We start from the raw sequence: 20,432 nt of genomic DNA, 5'->3' as shown, positions 1-20,432 counted from the left end.
TCCAGGTTAGGCAGAGTCCCTCATTGACTCTCTTCAAGAGGAATCTTGATGAGTGGATGGGAGATCGTAGGTTTACCCCGGGTATAACTTCTGTGTCACTGTTAGACAGAGGCACAGTATACTAACCTTGAAAAAGGGCATAGCAAAATTAATTTAAAATGGGTGGCGAAAGCCAAACACACTCTGGCTAGGCTTATAAATGCCCTAGGGCAGATAGCCTAGTATGAACCTATGAACCTATAAAAAGTCTGTTTCAGTATTGAGATACCTTAGAATTTCTTTATTGTTAGTAAAAGTTTGCACCCTACTGTTGTATTTGTCATGGTTTATGTTTTCTTTTTGTTTTGGAGTTTTTCTCCTTGGGCCTCTGCTGAAAAAGGGCTTCATGCCCAGTCAGACTAACTTGGTTGACAAATGTCACATAAATAAATAGATAATTACATATACGTTGTCTGAGTCCACACAAGTGTCCCCACTTTTGGCTTACACATTTACTCTAACATAGTACAATCCATAATCATTTTTTTAATAAGGTTTTGGATTTTCATGAACAAATTTATTTATTTATTTATTTTTTTATTGACATTTGTTAACCGGGTTGGTCCAACTGGGCTTGTGGCCCATTTTCAGTGGAGACCCTAGAAGAAAAGCTCCAGTTACAAACAATTTACAGTATATAAAAATATCAAAGTCATAGAATTACAAAAAATTGAGATACAGCAGGTTAAAGATACAAAGTAGAAAGCATACACAAAGCAATATACACATAACATTTTTACAAATAAAGTATATATTTACATAAGAATTTATATTCTTCAGTATTATTAAGTGGATTTAGCAGGTTTACCTAGGTTGGGTCATGACAGGGGCAAGTTGTGGTGTTAAGCAGATGAGGTTTGGGTTCTTTTTTAAAGTGTGATGAGTGGATGATGGAACGTATGTCTAAGGGAAGTTTGTTCCAAAACCACGAACTAGCACCAAGCTTGGGCTACAGAGTATTTATATAGAAGTTGCCTACACTTTTCTTTGGTTGGTAGATGTCCAGAAATTGCTGGTTAGAGGCACGGAGGGTCCGAGGTGGAGAGCAGGTGGAGACCATAGATGAGAGAGCTGGACAGGAACAGGGTTTGTATAGAATAAAGTATAACATTTGAAACTGTGATAGAAGGAGTTGTTGGGGAAGTTCAAGCCACTGCAGAGAGTTTAGGGACAGGCAGTGGTGTGAATTGTATGGAGAGTGTGTAATAAATCTAGCTATTTTATGGTATGTTTGTTGAAGTTTGTTCAAGGTTGTGGCCTGAATATTGATTAGAACAGGGGCAGCATATAAGAGGGAGGGGAGGAGGAGTGCCTGTGCTAGGGAGAGTCTGGCATTGGAAGTTAGAATTTTTTTATTGTGATACAGTAAACCTAGTTTCTGGTGTGTTTTTTTTATGCACTGCAGTATGTGAAGGCTGAATTTGAGTTCATCATCAGTGATGACACCAAGGAGTTTTATGCAAGTTTCAGGTTGAATTATTGTATTGTTGGAGGATGCAAAAGCAAAGGTGGATTTATGGTGAGAAAGAGAACGGAGGAGAAAAATTAAGAGTTTGGTCTTTTTAGGGTTAAGGATAAGTAGATTATCAGACAGCCACTTTTCAGTGGATAGAAAGGTTTGTTGGGTTATGGTAAGGAGTTCAGAGATGCTAATGGAGATGAGACATGAGTTTTCTGCGTACTGGATGAGGGAGGATTGTTTATAAGACGTATAAAGTTCATTAGGAAAGATGTTAAACAGCAGGAGACCCAAGATGGAATCTTGTGGTACTCTGGTTGGGACTGGAATAAAGGGAGAGCAGGATGAGAGCCATTTAACAGATTGCTGTCTACTGGAGAGGTAACTAGAGAACCAGGCAAGGGAGGAAGCAGATAATTCGAGGTTAGCAAGTTTAGATAGCAGTAAGGGGTGAGAGACCATGTCAAAAGTTTTGGAAAGTCAAGGAAGAGACAAGATATGAGTTGATTGCTGTCTCGGGCCTCGCTGATGGTATGAGTGAAGGATAGGAGGACAGTAGTTGTGCTGTGGTTAGGACGGAAATCGCGGTGAGTGGAAGTGAGAAGGTTATGCTGGAGGAGGCAGTTGAGAAGCTGCGAGTGAATGCATTTTTCGAGTAGCTTAGAGAGAGGGGGACTAGAATGGCTATGGGTTGGTAGTTAGCTGGATCAGTTGAGTTTCCTCCTTTATGCAGGGGAATAGTGAAGAAAGATTTCCAAATAACGACATTTATTGCACTTAATAACTCTCTTTAATAAAAGGGATGCCAATTCATGTAGTCTTACTTTGTCAGCTTACTATATTAGTAGTACTGCTATTTTCGCTGAGAGGGTGATATATAAGCCTGAAAGTGTACAACTAAGGCAAGCTGCATAAAGCAATCATAACAGAAAGTAGTGGGTCCCGTAAGAAGCTTGGGACGTTGTTGTTAAGAAGAATCAAAACTATTTTACTTTTCAGCTTGGCATTACATAAGGTGGCCCAGGTTATGCTATGACAGAGTTGCTATCCAAAAATAACCATGTGAACAGCCAGAAACCAAATCCATAGTAAATATATTACTCTGCATATTTTAACAAATTGATATATTAGCCTTAAGCTGTGGAATGATATTTATATTTTCTTTTTTTTTTAACTACTAATGCCTGAGAAAGTGCTATTCAAAAGACAGCAGTGTAAATCACAGCATAAAGGTGTGCATGCTATGTCTTTAAGAAGCATGCGAGGCTGTATGTGCACGCAAATAAATCTTCTGACACGTGCATTATGTAGTGCCAATTTGGAGAAGCAGCCAGAGAGAGCATGCATGATCCTAGTCATTGATCTGTATATAAGTTACTTAGTAAGTCTTTATAATAACGTGTTTGTACAAAATAAAGCTGCTTGAACAGAACCCACGAAGGCTCTTATTTTATGTCCCATACATAAAACTGACAAGGAGTAAAGAAACATATGAAGGAAGAGTTTTAGTGGCACACCAGGCTGTGAATTGTTTGATGTCTATTGTCAAGCAAATTTGACTAAGCAGCTGAACCTAACCAAGCTGGAAATATGAGACTCTGGCTCACTGAAGGAGGGCAGATGGGTGGAGTAACTTGGTCAGAGACTGCAACTAACAAAACTGCTTTTTGTAAAATGTCTTTTTTACTTCAGTAGGTTTACACTTTCACAAGCTTTTTTAAGAGAATGTGTAGTACATTAGTAGAAGCAGCACTTGTAGAACTCAGTGCAGACCAGTCAATGACACTTGATCTGCAGACTCAAACATGGCAGTTTTTTCAGGTTTTCCATTTTAAGTGAATGGAAGTCTAGTCTGACAACAAATAGTAGGGTTATTTTTCTCACAATCAGGGATGCCATACTGCATTTTGGGACATATTTAGCTTTCCAAAGGAAAAAAAACTCTCATTAGGTTGTCTGCCCCCATGAGGGCAGACAAGAATAACAAAAAAAAAAAAATAGGAATAAATACTTATAAAAAACAGAATCACCACTCCAAGTAGCCAAGAATCAGACTCGGTAGTATCAAATAAAAATATTTAACAACAAGAAAGACTCAGTTGTAACATAGTCAGTCAAGCACTTTCGTCATCCAAGACTTCTTCAGAACTGTGTAATACAACATTGACACACCTTAAATAAGCAGCCTCCCCCCCACTTAACACACTAAACTTTAAAAACATGCACCCTAAAAATCATTCTAAAGTAGCAATACATAGTACATAAATACCATTTTGAACTAGTACGAAGTGTTTGACAAGTATGGTATATGATAACACTAATACTATAACTTAGTAGCCCTATACTAGCTTGATACAAATATGGTCATTAATACCAGGGGCTACAGAGGCATTCAAACAAATTTGCCATCGCATTTCATCCCTGTCCAATTTGTTGGTCCAGTCAACCCATCTAATGTCCATACCTAGCACCTCCAAAATACCAAAATGGAAAAAGTGGTCAGGATTGAGGTTAATATGCTGGAATAGTGCATTATTGTCATCCCTTTTCCTAATACTATATAGGTGTTCATAAATTCATCTCCGAAACTTCCTTTCCATTTTATCTATATAGAAAATGTGACAGCCCTGGCATACAGCAATATAGACTACACCATTGGTTTTACAAGTTCCTGTGGCCAACCTAACTTCAAAGTCATTGGAACCTAAGCAAACAGTAGGGCATGAGATAATGTATTTACAATACTTGCATGCCCCACTCTTGGTAGTTCCCTTGATATTCTTATTCTTACTCTCAATAGGATGTTCTAACAAGTTTTTTAATTCCTGTTGGTCCTATAGGAGAAAATGGGTACCTTGCCTAAAACAGCCATCAATTCTTGGTTCATTTTGAATAAAACCCAATTTTTCTTTATAATCTCTCTAATGAGGTTCGAAGTGTCTCCAAAAGTCAGAACCATAGAATAGGAGAAGTCATTATTTTGTTGGTGAGTGACTTCAAGTTCCTTATTCTGGCTAACCTCATGTAGATGTTTGTACCTATTACCCTATTCACTTATGACTTGCTCGCTAATGGTAACCACAGAATCCGACGGGTACCCCCTGGTTACAAACATTTTGATCAGTTTGTCCATTTCCAGTTTAACTGTGTCAAAGTCAGAGCACATTCTGGCTATATGCACCATCTGACCTTTCAATATATTCCTTTTCACAAAGTGGGGGTGACAACTCCGGAACTCAAGATAGTCATTTGGGAAAGTGAGTTTTCGGTAAACACTAGACCGAAAACACTTCTTATTTGAGTCCTTCCAAATACACACTCCCAGGTAGTTAATCCTAGAGCTACCACTGTTACCAGTAAATTTAAAATAATCACAAAGATTATTATGAAAATCTAAGAAGTTGGTATGTTGATCCCCTACTTTCCAAAGAATGAAAAGATCATTCAAGAATCTTAAATACACCACCCAAGAGTCTTTAAATGGACTTTTAAAAATTAACTCACTTTCCCAATGGTACATGACTAAGTTTGCAAACAAAGGTGCACAACTATTACCCAGTGCTATACCGTTTGTCTGGCGGAAAAACTCCCCACCAAAACTAAGAAAATTGTTTGTCAAAATAATCTCCATTAACACTATAATAAAATTGACTATGGTGTTCCCCAAATTATTTTTCTCAACTAGTACCTCATGAAAATATTCCAAGCCTAACTCATGGGTTATAGAAGTGAATAAGTCCACAGCATCAACTGTAGAAAAGTTAACCTCCTCACTATAATGTTCTTCCTTTATCCGACCCACAAAATCCCAAGAGTCTACTAACATATGGTCAATATGGGTTAAGGATTTCCTCACCACCCGGTCAACAAAAAACCCTAATGAGTAGGAAATACTGTTTTGGCAGGAGATTATAAGTCTGTATGGGGGATCATAAATATTTTTATGGGTCTTCGGAATACCGAAGGCCACTGGAATTGTTGGATGTTCAATATACAAAAAAATGGTAGGTTTCTTCGTTAATAACTCCCTGAAGTAGAGAGACTTCCAGTGTCATTTTAATTTTCCTATAAGCAATGTTTATTTTGTTTCTAGAAACACACTGGTATTTATTCTCGTCCTGTAACATACCAAATATTTTATAGGTTCATATTAGGCTATCTGCCCTGGGGCATTTATAAGCCTAGCCCGATTGTGTTTGGCTTACGCCACCCCTTGATTTGAGTATACTGTGCCCTTTTGAAAGTTTAGTTTACTGTGCCTCTGTCTAATAGTGACACGGAAGTAATCCCCGGGACAAACCTACGATCCCCCATCCACTTATCAAGATTCTTCTTGAAGAGAGTCAGTGAGGTGCTCTGCCTAACATGAATTGGAATTCTATTCCAGAGCGAAGGGAGCCTCTGGGTTATGAATCTGTCCCTCCAGCATGTTCTATTTATTTCTGTGCTGAGGTTCAAGTCCCTCGATCGCGTGGCTCTAAGAGATTTAGATTTACTGAGGTGGAGCATGTCCATTAATTCTGGGTTGGACATAGCTTTATATGTCAGGCATAGATCGCCTCGAAGTAGGCGGTATGCAACTGAGTAGAGCTGGAGTTTTTTTAACCGAGCAGCATATGGCATCTGTTTGAGTCCCTTGATCCTCCTGGTGAGGTACTTTTGGGATCTTTCTAATTGCTGCAGGTGTCGGGTATGGTACATCCCAAAGGGGGCATTGTATTCTATGATGGGCCTGATGAGGGATGAATAAAGAGGCACGATTACCTCTCTTGATCTAGATGTGAATCCTTTCATGATGAGGTGGGCTATGTAGAAGGTCTTTCTAACCACTTTGGCAATGTGGTTGTCAAAGGAGAGATTGCTATCAACTTGGGTCCCCAGATCCCTAATTACTTTCTCTGTACTTAATGGGTTACCACCTATGTGGTAATTTGTGGGCACATTGTTTTTGCCAAAGGGTATGACTATACACTTTTTGGCATTTAGCTTTAGACCATGGCTCTGGCATCAGTTATCCATCTCTGCGAGACCTTTTTGAAGGATGTTTGTGTCAGCTGGAGAGTCGATTATGGCGCCCAGTTTGAAGTCATCTGCGAACTTGGTGAGCCATAGTCCTCCCACGTTGGCCTATACCTCAGAAAAGTAAATACCGAACAAGAGAGGTCCCAGGACAGAACCTTGTGGGACGCCACTTGTGACCAGTTTCGAGTCTGACATGGCTCCAGCAACTCTGACTCTGTGGGTTCTGTCTTTGAGCCAGTTTGCGACCCATCTTGTGACATAGGGGTTTATATTTAGGCTGGATAGCTTATCTATGATGCCGGAGTGGGGTATTGTGTCAAATGCCTTTGCGAGGTCCAGATAATCTGTGTGAACTACCTTCTCTTCATCTATGTCCTTGGTGACTGTTTCGAAGAAGTCGACCAGGTTCAAAAGACAGGATCTGCCCTTGACGAAGCCAAATTGGGTAGGTGCTAGTGTCTGTAGGTCCCCAATGTCTTTGTTTATGAGTTTCATGATGATCCTCTCCATAGCCTTGCAGACTAGGCTAGACAGGCTTATGGGGCGATAGTTTCCAGGGTCCGCAGAGGCGCCACCTTTGTAGAGTGGGACCACTGTTGTTGTACGCCATTCTTTGGGCACATATCCTGTAGTGAGGCTGAGATTGTACAGCAGTTTTACTTGAGGGATTAGTTCTTCTTGGAGTTCACGTAGGACGCAACCCGGGACACCATCTGGTCCCATGGAAGCAGTGTTTTTTGCTTTGGAGAGGGCGGCCTTCACCTGAGCATCAAAGATGTTTGGGAGGCTGCACTCTGTCAGGATAGATACTTGCTCTTTTGGGGGGGAGGGGGTGGAGAAGTTTTCACTGAACCTGTCTGCCAGGATATTGGCGATGTCTGTGGGTTCAGTGTATTTTTTGTCACTTAGAATCAACTCAGAACAAGTCTGGGAGTTGCATCCCAGGTTCCTAACATAACTGAACAAAGCCTTATGATTGTCTTTAGTGTCCTGTGCAATTTTTCTCTCGAAGCTGGCCTTGGAGGATTTTATGAGGGATCGTAATTTCTTGCTAGTACTGATCAGAGATGCCTTCCCTTTTAGGGATTTTGCTCTATCATGTAGTAGCCTCCTCCTTCTGTTGTACAGTTTATTTATGGCTGGGGTCCACCAGACTGGACGCCTGCCTTTGGATGATTGGGTCTTGATTTTGTTTGGGATAGCATGATCCATGCATTCCTGGAGATGTCCGTAGAATGCATTTATATAGGATTCTGCAGTTTGGGCCGTAGTTTGGCCCTGGGGCCTTGAAGGATTCCACTTCGGTTTTGAGAAGTGTGAAGTTCGCTTTTGCGAAGTTTTTCACTGTGGTTTTCTGGGCTGGGGGTGGGGTCGGGATGTGGATATCCAGTGAAATTAATTTATGGTCTGATCTTACCAATGAGGGATATACTTCTGGTATGGAGCATAGAGTCCCCATGTTGGTAATGATCAGGTCTAGTATGTTTTACCCTCTTGTGGGAGTGGTGACTAGTTGTTCCATAGCATTTGAGTTTATAAATTCCAGGAACCTTTGAGCTAAGGTGCTGGAGCTTGAGTAATGCTCCCAGTTTATGTTTGGGTAGTTGAAGTCACCCAATATAATGGTGTTCGGAGAGATCTTCATGTTCTCCAATGTTTTCAGGAAAGCTGAGTGGGATTCCTGACTTTGAGAGGGTGGTCTGTAGGATGCTATAAACTGAAAAGCAGTCTTGCCCACTGTCAGTTGCACATGGATGGTCTCCGATATTTCGTGCAATGCCACTAACCTGGAGGTGTGGATATCCTTGATAAATATGGAAACTCCCCCTCCTTTTGTGGTTCGGTCAGGGTTTTGAGGCCGAAAAGCATGATATGAGGTATAACCTGGTAGTGCTGGGGTGCTCTCTGGAGCCTTGAACCAGGTTTCTATCACTGCACAGATATCAATGTTCTCCATACTGAGGAGAGCTTCGAGTGCATGTTGTTATAATCTTCAGTGTTAACAATAGTCATCACCATACCTTTGTCCAATTTCATAAGTCTCAAACTAGACTTACTTCTTAGTTCTTCTAACAGTTCTTTGTCTTTTCTAGTCAAGTTGAACTGTTTTGATATATCTCCTGGGAGCACATCTTGTCAAATGTCCCTATAAGGGGGTGTAGAGGTGGGTTATAACAGCTCTTCTTTATTAATTTTTTCTTTTCATTATATGAAGGGTTGTCCCTAAACAGATATTTCAAGTTCATCTTTCTAGTGAAAATTTTAAATTCAGTTAAAGCAGTACAAACATCCTCCTTCCTAGATGGTACAAATTATATTCCCTTCATTAAAAGCGAAAAAAGGTCCTTACTTACTTCAACACCTGCATAGTTGAAAATATTAAACCCCCGGTATGTGTGTAGGACTCCCCCGAATGAAGTAATAATCTCATCTACTTCACTCACTGTTGTATTATCACAAGTAGGAATATCTAGTGGTAACTGTTCTTCCTCCATTGTTTATGATTCCTGTAAGTGTTCACCCTTCCCCCTCACTGTTGTCCTAAAAAACATTATTATCATTCCTAAAATTGTTTTTATTTTGAAGTCTTTTGGACCTCCTTAGAGGGGGGTATTCTTAGTCATATGTAGTATCCCTACCACCTTCCCTTTGAGTAGAGTCTGGCCTAGTGTTATAGTTGTCAACCCTATGGTTGCCTACACTGTCATCCCCCACTTCAGTGTAAGCTTTGGGCAAAGGGTAAGCTAAATTATAAGTGTATTCAAATTCGTCCCTCACCAACTTCCTCTTTTTCCTTTCTATGTTGTTCCTCACATCATGTTCAGCCTTGACAAACACTATTATATTTGCCCAAAAATTTGTTAAAATTAACATCATTCAAAATAATTTCATTCTTATTATCAATTTCAGCTAGTAACTCATCAATCTTTTTATTGTTAACCCTAACAATAAATTCCAGTAGTTCAGTACCATGGCGAACAAACATTTGTAGCAGTTCTTTACATAAATACTTATTTTTGGGCAAACAGCTTTGAGAGGTGCACAAATTCATGACTAGATAAAAAATATGTTTTTTCTTCATTTGCCTGTAGTGGTCCTTTAAGTCCTCAGCCGACTGCCTAAGCCAAGTCCTCCACCATTCTCTCGGTGAAACTAGTGGTTTGTGTCCCTGCTCCGACTACCTGACAAACACACACACTGTGAGATTTGATTTTCACACACATGCCTTGGAAAGGCTGGCACAGACATACCCACTGTGTCCCCTTCTGCCCAGACTATAAGGCAATTATCATTGCCACCAGACACTACAAAGCCAACTACCAAAGGCTCTTGCAAGGGTACCTAATTATACTGAGTGAAATTAATATTAATACAAATTGTAGTGTTGACCAAACAGCGGGGCTTCAGGAGTGGCCACAGTGTCACCAATACATATATCTTTTCTACTGAAACTCCTCTTCCTAAAATCAAAATCCCCCCCACCCGAACCACATTCCCTAAAAATAAAACAAAATATTTTATCTTTAACTTTTACAAATATAACTGCCACTACTACCCTAATGTTCTTCTGCTTGCAGGAGATATTCATCCCAATCCAGATCCCACTCAACACAACTCCACTGATAACTATACTCCCACTAACCTATACATCTCTGCCCCCCCAAAACAAACAAATCTGCTTTTAATCAATAAACACTAGAAGTATATTAAACAAGGTTAGTGAACTTCATGATTGGATCTCAAGCCACACTCCTGATGTCATCACCCTAACAGAAACTTGGCTAAAACCCCAACACCATGACAAAAACTCTCGCCCTGCTGGCTATAGTACTCTGCGCCTTGACCGCCAAAAGAAAAAGGGTGGTGGAGTTGCCAATGTTTACTCTAACCACCTTACTCTGACAACTTCTAAGAAAACTATCCCATCCTTTTCCCCTGCTGAAATACTGACTGCCAACCTTGTACTTAACATCCATACCACCATCACAATAGTAGCAATCAACATTCCCCCAGGGGATAGCTTACCCCTGCTGGAAAACATTCTCTCATACTTCTCTTAACATATTCCTAATGAAACTATTATTCTTGGTGATGTCAATATTAATTGGTTAACTCTCTGTACCCCAAATTCTTCCTTACACATCAACTTGTATGGCTTTACTCAACTTATCACTGATGCCACCCATACCAACAACTCTCATACACACAGTACCCTTATCAACTGGATTCTAGTCTCTCATCCCTCTAAATATCACAATCCTGAAACCCTTCCCAACACACTAAGTGATCACTCCAAAATAAAAAATACTAGCTATATCCCTCACTTTACTAAACAGCATAGATTTATCACATGCCGCAAGCTTACTAACGTCCACCCTGACATCTTTAAATCTCTTCTCTCTAAAGTTAACTGGAATTTCCTTTCCCAACTCCCCCTTAGTGATACTGTCCTGTCTTTCAACTCCACCTTTCTCAGTATTCTTGACTCACTTGCCCCACTTCGCATAGTCCGTATTAAATCTAATATATCTCCATGGATATCAAATTCCACCCACATCCTAATGAAAAATAGAGACAGAACATGGAAAACATGGACCAAAACAAAGCTCCCTGCAGACTTGCTAAAATACAAAGAACTTAGAAATCAGACCACAAAGTTTATTAATATAGACAAAAGAGACTTATACCATAATCCACCCTCAGCCTTGAACTCTACCCCCCCCAAAAAAAAATTGGAACTCCTTAAACCACATACTACATCCTGGTGGTCCCTGCTCCACCAATCCTTGTCCTGATAACACTCCCAAAGATACTGCCTCCACCTTCAACACATATTTCATTGACTCTATATCCAAACTATTTAACACCAGTGCCAATTCATCTACCTTTAATAATATTTCTAACCACTCTGTATCAAATCCCACTATACTCTCATCAAATTCTTTTTCCCTCAAGCCCATACCTACTAGCTACATCAAATCCCTACTTTCTAAACTCAAACCTTGCTCAGCTTCTACTGACAACATTCCTTCCCCTTTCCCTCAGTTAGATGCTGACTCTCTTGCTCTCACTGTATCTATCTTAATCAACTGCTCCATTTCAGAGTCCAAAGTCCCTTACATATGGAAACAATTCTTCACTCTACCAATACATAAAGAAGGTAACTGCTTGGACATCACTAATTTTATACCAACTGCCATCCTCTCTCTAAAGTTCTAGAAAACTGCATACATAAACAAGTTATGCAGTACCTACTCTCTAAAAATCTGCTTACACCTACTCAACATGGCTTTAGATCAAAGCATAGTACTACTACTACTGCCCTACCATCATTCCTTAATACTAAAGCCCTTGCCAGAATTAACAAACTTATCTCCGGCCTATTCTTAGATCTCCCTAAAGCTTTTGACACCATCGCTCACCCTCTCTCTGCACAACCCAAACTTGACTTCTCCCCTGCTACTGTTGCATGGTTTTCCAGCTACCTCACTGACAGATCTCAAGCAGTGAAGTGGCAATGTGCACTCTCCTCTCCACTCCCAGTTAAAATGGGTGTCCCTCAGGGTTCCATCCTTGGTCCACTACTTTTCAACATTTTCACTAATCTTCTTTATTCTTCCTGTCCTCAGTCATCACTGGTGACTCTACTGTCATCACTATTGCTGACTTTCCCTCCAAACGCATCTCTACAACACAGACTTCCTTTAACTCAGTAGAAAACTGGCTCTCTGTTAACCAGCTTATTCTTAACCCAAAAAAACTAAGCTACTGCTTTTTCTTCCTAAAAACTACAACCACATTAAATCCACTTTCACAATCCTGTCCCTCAATAACACACACATTGAGGTGAAAACTAGCACTAACCTCCTTGGTGTCATCGTTGACAACCAACTTAAATTTCATCTAAACATTTAACAACTGTATCAAGAAAACCCATCAGAACTAGGGCTCCTGTATAACAACAAAACGTTTCTCGCCAGTGAAGCTAAAGTAACTCTCCCTTATGCCTACCTCCTACCCAGTCTGTTTTATGGCTCTCAAATTCTTACTTGCCTCAACTCCACACTCCTTACCAAACTTGAATCTACCTACAACAAGATAGCCAAATTTGCACATCAAACTTACAAGTCACATTACTGTCTCTCACTCAAACACCTTAACTGGCTTGAACTACCTCACCAGCTTCTTCTCCCTCAACTCTAAATCATACACTCCATCCTTTGTCAGCCTTCTTACTGTTCTACCCTATCATCTGTCATCTCCCACAATTTCACCTGCTAGATCCCTCCTGACCTCTAACCTAGATCTGCTACAAATCCACAAACCTAAAACTAATAAAAGATGTATTCTCTATAGCTATAATCCTTCCACGGCATGGAACAAACTCCCACTAGAGATCAGGTCACTCAAGCAACTTAGTCAATTCAAGCTAGCCACTAAAGAATACCTGTTAAGCCAATGGACCTGCCTCTGTACCCACACCCCCTTAACAGCTTATCAACCCTAACTGCACACCTCAATCTGTTCCCAACCTATGTAACTTTCTCTAACTCTCTAGACCATAAACATCAGAGTTTCAATCAGTGAAAATATTAAAAATAACACAGATGGAAAGATTCACACAGTTACAGAAAAACAGTACTTAACTATTCTCACTATATTTTCCTGACTGATCTAGAGAATTACTGTTCCTTCTTACTTAATAGAGAAAGGCAAGATGAAGTAGGTGAGGGATCCTTCTATGTCAGGTTCCAAGAAACAGAATGCATTGAGACCTCTGTCTCACCTAATATTAAAACATTATTTATGTACAGAATGATATCACATACATCTGGTCATCTGACTTCGGTTCCCATGCAACCTCCCTTTACTAGAAACTGCCAGGATTTAGTACCTGCATGTCAATAATACACACAACAAGAGCACTGCCCAGAGCTGGTGCAGCTTCTGGAAGTCATAAAACAATTACAAACTTCTACTTCTCCTACAGAGGCTAACAAACCATGCTTCTTCCAGACATTGCATGTTTGGCTTCATTCAAAACTGTGAGATAACATCTTTATTGCCTAGGCCCAGTAATTTAATTTCTTACTATTTTTAAAGTTTGAGATTAACATCTTCTCTTCCAGCATCCTTGGTTACAACATATTTAAACAGTTACAATAATGTATGTGTATTTCTTTTTCTGTTCAGCAGGGCACACTGTTGATACATTTTTAGCGTAAGCAACTTTATTATTTATTTATTGGCATTTGTTGACTGTGAAAGTCCACTGGGTCAGAAATCCATTTTATTGGAAGCCTGGTCTACATCAGTATGTATGTATACCTTTAAGAAGCTTTCCATGGGCTTGCACATGTGTATAAATGCTGAGGACATGCCAGCCAGACTGCCATTTTGTAGACAACTGTTGAGATGTAAGCATGCATGTATGTAATGGTCTGTCAGTTAATCAGTTTGTTTATATTTTATGTTGCTGCTATCCATCCTGATGTGTTTCTAAATAATAAAGCATTGAAACTAACTACCCTGCCTGTTCATCTTGAATCATAACATCCAGAATCAAGACCAAGAGGCACTCAGTTAATGTTGGAGGAATATAGAGGAATGGATCATCCCTACTGCATGTACGACTTGCAAAAACTGGTAAAAAATGAATTCCAGGTACTTAATCTTGCTTAAATTATTTTTTACTCAAGGAATGTAAAACAAAGCACTCAGAATGCTCAAAACAAATTTCTAGTTAATTTCTAGTTAAATGAAATGTCCAAAACTCTAACATATTGATAAAAATATTCAGGGCAGCCGTGGTGGTGCAGCGGTTACCGTTGCCGCCTCACAGCAAGAAGTTCTCTGGTTCAATCCTTGGCTGGGCTGCCGTCTGTGTGGAGTCTGTATGTCCTCCCTGTGGTCACGTGGATTTCCTCCCACATCCCAAAGACATGCTGTAGGTGGATTGGACACTCTAAATTGGCCCTAGGTGTGAGTGTGTGCATGTGTGTGCCTTTTGTGGAAGGTTGGGCACCAGGCTGGCACCTCGACACCATAAAACTCAATCATGAGTGGACAGGTGATCCGCTGTGGTGACGCCTAACCGGGAAAACCCAAAAGAAGAAGAAGATTGATAAAAATATTCAAAATAGTTATGAAAATGTTTGAAATAAATGTACAAATTGCATAAAATGTATAAAATAAGGAAAACTACCTCATTTTTTGCTATGTGCTACTTTTTCACATTCATTAAAGCTTTCTGAAATATCCAAAGTATACAAAGTGTTCACAAGTTTGTACAGCATTACAGTGTAGTTATTTTGCAAAATACAGCCATTTCAAAGCATATTTTGTAAAGTACAGTATTTCGAAGAGTTTATTGTGCATTTGAAAGTTATTACAAGTACCTGGTATGTGTGCTTGTTCCTACATAATTACAAGGGCCATATTTGCATTGTGATTTACTATAACTTGTTGGAATGGCAGAATGTTTTTGCAGACCAGCTCCACTTGTATTTGATAATAATGTTGCAGAGAACTGGAGAGTGTTTGAGCAAGAGTATGATATTTTCATACAAGCTGCATTTTCTGATAAAGATGCAGGTACAAAGGCATTTATTCTGCTTAATTTAGCTGGTTCAGAAGCTATAGAAAGAGAGCGTTCATTTGTGTATTCACCTGCTGTGTTTGCAAGAGAGGGGGAAAACCATCATATAGTGGTACCGGCTAAAACAAGGGAAGACTCTGAGTGCTTAAAACATAAATTTAGAGAAATGTGTAACCCCCAAATTAATATTACAATGGAGAGGCACTTATTTTAAAAAAGGGATCAAAAGCATGGTGAAACTTTTGCAGCATATATAACTGACATGAGAAACAAGGCTAAAACATGCAGATTTGATGATTTAAGGGATGTGTTGATAAAAGACAGACCTGTATGTGGTATTAAAGATGATGCCATGAGAAAGATTTTGCTTTGTGACAGTGATTTAACTTTGAATAAGACTATTGAGATTTGTCAGATATACAAGCTCACAGAAAAGCACGCAAATATGCTTACAAATGAGAAATACATGCTTCCAGTATCTTCTAGTGCTAATGTTAATAATATGCGGCATGTGGTTAAAAGAAACAGCCCAAGCATATGCCAGCAACCATGAGTCCTGTAAAAGTCCCTGGTAAAACCGTAGCTTTCTAGCAAATTCCAGAGCACACGCAGTCTCAGTGAAGCATTAGGGTGACTCAGCAAAATCAAAGAATGTGCCTTAACCTAGCTTCATAATCAATTGTTGTAACTGTGGTGAAAAATCACAAACCCAAAAGAGCAGCAGTGTCATTTTTGCAATAAGTGGAATCATTTCCAAAAATGTTTTAAATCGAAAGAGGCACATTCTTTTATTAAAAGAGAACATTCAAAGGGACAAGTTGATCAATTATGAAGCCATTGCCCTACTTTTTATGTTGACAGCGTGCTTAATGAAACAGTCCTTTCAGTAGATTTATGGGCAAAGAATTAAGTACTTTGTATTGTTTGGATAAAAGTGCAATGTTATGTCCACAAAAACATTTGCTACAGTATGTGCTGGTGAGAAGCTTTATTTGGATAAGTGTGTGAAGCTTGTTGCTTACGGTGGTGAAGAAATTAAAACCAAAGGTTCAGTAGTGCTTTCATGTTAATCTGCTGGTAACAGTTATGACTTGCAATTTTACACAGTCAAAAGGCAAGTACAGTCATTATTCAGCTTCAGAGGCAGTTTGAAAATGGGACTATTTTCATTTGATAAGGAAGTCCACCATGTAAGCTTGAAAGACCACTGTTCTAATTTTCCCCAGTCTATTTTCTCTACCTAAGCTGAGATTTTCAAAGACAAACTAGGCAAACTACCAGTTGTGTACTCCATGAAGTTAGACCCTGAAGTCAGCCCAGTTGTCAGACCAGCCTGGAAAGTTCCAGTAGCTATGCAGAACACAGCCAAAGCTGAACTAGATAAAATGGTGCAGCAAGGCGTGATTTGTCCAGTTGATGAACCAACTGAATGGGTATCTTCCATGGCAGTAGCTCATAAGAAAAGATCAGACGATATAAGAGTATGTATTGATCCAAGAGATTTTTAAACTATCTTTAAACTACCTAACTCACATTCATCTTCCATCCTGTAGCTACTTTAGCTCCCCAACCCTCCGTTCAAAGTGCTCTCATGGCAATTCGCACAGGTTTCTTAATTACATGTCCCCTCCCCTACCCGGGATTAAACTGCAAAAAAACAAAGTCTGTTTTTATCCACTGAAGCTGGCTATCTTTTAACTAAATAAAACATGCAGGAAGCAAGAACCTGACACCCTACAGCTTTTCTGTTGCAATAATTCACATGGGTTTCTTAATTATGTGGCTCCTCCCCTCCTACCTGGGATTAACCTGCAAAAAAAACAAAGTCTGTTTTTGTCCACTGAAGCTGGCTATCTTTTAACTAAATAAAACCTCCAGGAAGCAAGAACCTGACAGCCTACAGCTTTTTTGTTGCAATAGGTGAATTAGAACTTAGTTTTTGTAAAGTGCTAAGGCTTAGTGTTAAATGGTGTGTGCACAAAAAAGGGTTATTTCCTTCCTATTATTCCAGCCAATTGCCACTAGATGGCACCATAGTACCTTGCATTAGCCTTACACACACACACACACACACACACACACACACACACACACACACACACACACACACGCACACACAGACACACAGTCTTCCAGACGCAAGCATTCACTGTTTAAATTAGCACACTTCTGCTTTGTCTTTCAACATTCTCTCTATACTAATCACAGCCCTCAGTATAACTACCCATCAACCCTGTTTGTGTGCTGACACTGATACTTATTTAAAGCATTCCAGCACTACTTAGTTTAATCTTTTGTTAGACACTGATATCTTAAAATTATTACTCACCTTAAACTGATAGTTTTTTAGCTCTTGTTCTTGCGGGGGCGGGACTGGGAATGACCTTAGGTCAACTGGTGCCCTAGGCAAACTGGCTCCACAGCTCTGCCCACCACACCACCCAGTGCCCCCATCCTGGTGTACTGACACCAAATAAATACTGGAAAAGCACCCCTGCTAGAGCAGCGCCCTAGTTGGCCTATGCCTAAGGCCGGCTATGGGCGGGACCCATAAGTTCCTGATTAATCCTGTTCTGGCTGTTCTCTACTCCATTCACCCTGTCTGCTACTCCCACCCCACCCTACAATTATCGCCATTATTTAGTCCCCTTCTTGGGTGCCATCTTGAAACTATCTTTAAACTACTTAACTCACATTCAATTTCCATCCTGCAAGCTGCTTTAGCTTCCCAACCCATCTGTTCATTGTGCATGCATGCAAGTAAGTAGAGCAGTGGCACATGTATACTAGAGCTGATATGCATTACTGTCTTCTTATTATTACTGTTAACTGCTGATTTATTTGATGTTGCTGAGGTGAAACTGCTGTTCAGAAATCCTATATGTTATGAGAGCTAGCTAATGTATTAACTGACAAACTGCTTGTTATTTCTATCGTGTATTATGAAGGTACAGCTTAATTGCTGTAAATCTGCCAGGCATCTGGTTAACTGTTTGCGTATTCATGTTCTGGCTGCATCTTTTCAGACTGTAACCATTCCTGTAGCATAGTACTGCTCTTAGAAGACGTAGACACTGGAATTTACAACTGGTTTTATAGAAGGCTAAGCGACTGCAGTTCATTCTGCTTTTAGTTCATACTGAATAACATAGCTGTAGAATTCTTGTCTTACAACAGCCATACTTCCTTTGCATTGTGAGTATTCATTGCTGAATCATACAGCTGTTATCATTTAACTTAGAGGTTGCATGTTAATGCTGTTAGTCTATGCTTTTACACAGCAACATTTGCACTAATTCTGCCTTATTTAACTTTATTTTTCAGTTTGCATGGGTTTCTTAATTATGTGCCCCCCACCTGGTATTAAACTGCAAAAAACAAATTCTGTTTTTGTCCACTGAAGCTGCCTTTCTTTTAACTAAATAAAACCTCTGGGAAGCAAGAACCTGATGCCCTACAGTTTTTCAGTTGCAATAGGTGAATTACAACTTGTTTTTTATAAAGTTCTAAGGCTTAGTGTTAAAAGGTGTGTGTGCACAAGGAAGGGTTCTCTCTTCCCAGTTATTCCAGCCAATTGCCACTAGATGGCCCATAATACCTTGTAATTAGCCTTACACACACACACACACACACACACACACACACACACACACACACACACACACACACACACACACACACACACACACACACACATCTTCCAGTCCCAAGCATTCACTGTTTAAATTAGTAAATTTCTGCTATTTACTTTCAGCATTCTCTCTATATAAATCACAACCCTCTCTATCACTGCCCAACAGCCCTGTTTGTGTGCTTACAGTGATAGTTATTTAAAGCATTCCAGAGCTACTTAGATTAATCTTTTGTTAAATACTGTTATCTTAAGCTTATTACTCACATTAATCTGATAGTTTTTCAGCTCTTGTCCCTGCAGGGGCCAGCCTGCTCCACTCGGTATGCTCATTCCGGTCTCCACCTTGTCTCCCATCTCTGCCCACCCTACATAACGTTAACCTTATATCTAACCTGACCCCTCCCACACCTCGCTTCCACCTATCCCATAACTCCCTTAATTATTCTCCCAGTCATACCATACCTCCTAACTACTCTTCCTCCCCACCCATTCTAAATAGGGCCATATAGTGCTTCATATCCTAAACTCTAGCTATCCCGCTCATATTCATTCGGTTATCACACTGCATTCAACCAACATCATGTCCATCACTACTATTACTATGATCTCACTTCTCTCACTTATACTCTTTCTCTCCTAACAATAATCACAACTCTCCAGACACCCAACATACCAACTACACCCAGCTGTACAACTACCAAACATAAACCACATTTATCAAGTTACTCGGACAACCACCCTAGCTTATGCAGAGCTAATACCCCTGTACTATCCAAAGTGAAAATTCTACCTCTTCAAAGACACCCCCATTACCACACCAGCAGCAACAACTATACCATTCTCAGAAAAAAGCTTGTAAGTATTGTGATAAACTGAGATGCTGCCAACCCAGCTAGCTGGAATTTTGTATGTCATTTTAAAATATTAATATGATTTATATAAAAATGTGACAGCCTAGCTAGATATAATTTTGTAAATAATTCTTTGTCATTTGGGAATAGGAATATGATTTGTATGATTGCCTTAAAAATGTAAGAAAACTGTATGTTCTGTACTGAGCTTCAAGACTGTAACCACAGTGCACCATGCTGGAAAAGAGCAGATGTGAATAAACAATATGCCAAAGCAAATGTATGTTTTCATAGTAGAAATTGGGACATACAGAGTTATCTTGCAAAACCTCAAGAAAATAAGCTAAGTAAAGAGTTTTACAATGTGTTATAAAGTTAGTTTCTCTCAGCTAAGAGACAGGATGTCTAGGCTAGGGGATTCTTTCTATTGTTCTGAAACAGAGGTAATTACAGGTTTCCAAGGTAATTGTTTTATGACTTTCAGCTTCAGGCAAGCTTCTAAGAGAGAATTGTCAGCTTCTGAGAGATAATTATTTTTAACAGAGACATGTTAAAATTTAAGTTCCTGCTAGCCTGGGAAACTTAGGCAAAAGTGACAAGAATGATGTAATCTGAGATAATTCAACTGTAATGTGTATTATTAATTTAAGAACTATCTCAGAAAGAAAGTCAGGGCATTTTGTATCTTGTTCTGGACCTGTTATCAACTCACCAGCACTTGCCTTGCTCTGTAAGTAAGTTATTTAGAACATAGTTTCTCTTAGAGATAGATAGATATGAATATAGCAAGATTAGTGTAGATGTTTTCTATATTTATGTGAGACTATC

At 39.6% G+C, this 20,432-nt stretch overlaps 1 protein-coding gene across 2 annotated transcripts in view; it reads left to right on the top strand.

The window, feature by feature from the left end:
- Nucleotides 1-20,432, top strand: part of LOC122805563 (solute carrier family 25 member 45-like) — a 1,930,246-nt gene that overhangs the window by 68,082 nt on the left and 1,841,732 nt on the right. The gene's annotated exons all lie outside the window — the stretch shown is intronic.

Source organism: Protopterus annectens, chromosome 6.part1, assembly GCF_019279795.1.
Source record: "Protopterus annectens isolate FY-2018-M chromosome 6.part1, PAN1.0, whole genome shotgun sequence".
Taxonomy (NCBI): Eukaryota; Metazoa; Chordata; order Ceratodontiformes; family Protopteridae; genus Protopterus; species Protopterus annectens.
The sequence above is the reverse complement of the archived record's forward strand: the minus strand, read 5'-3'. Positions and strand labels throughout refer to the sequence as shown.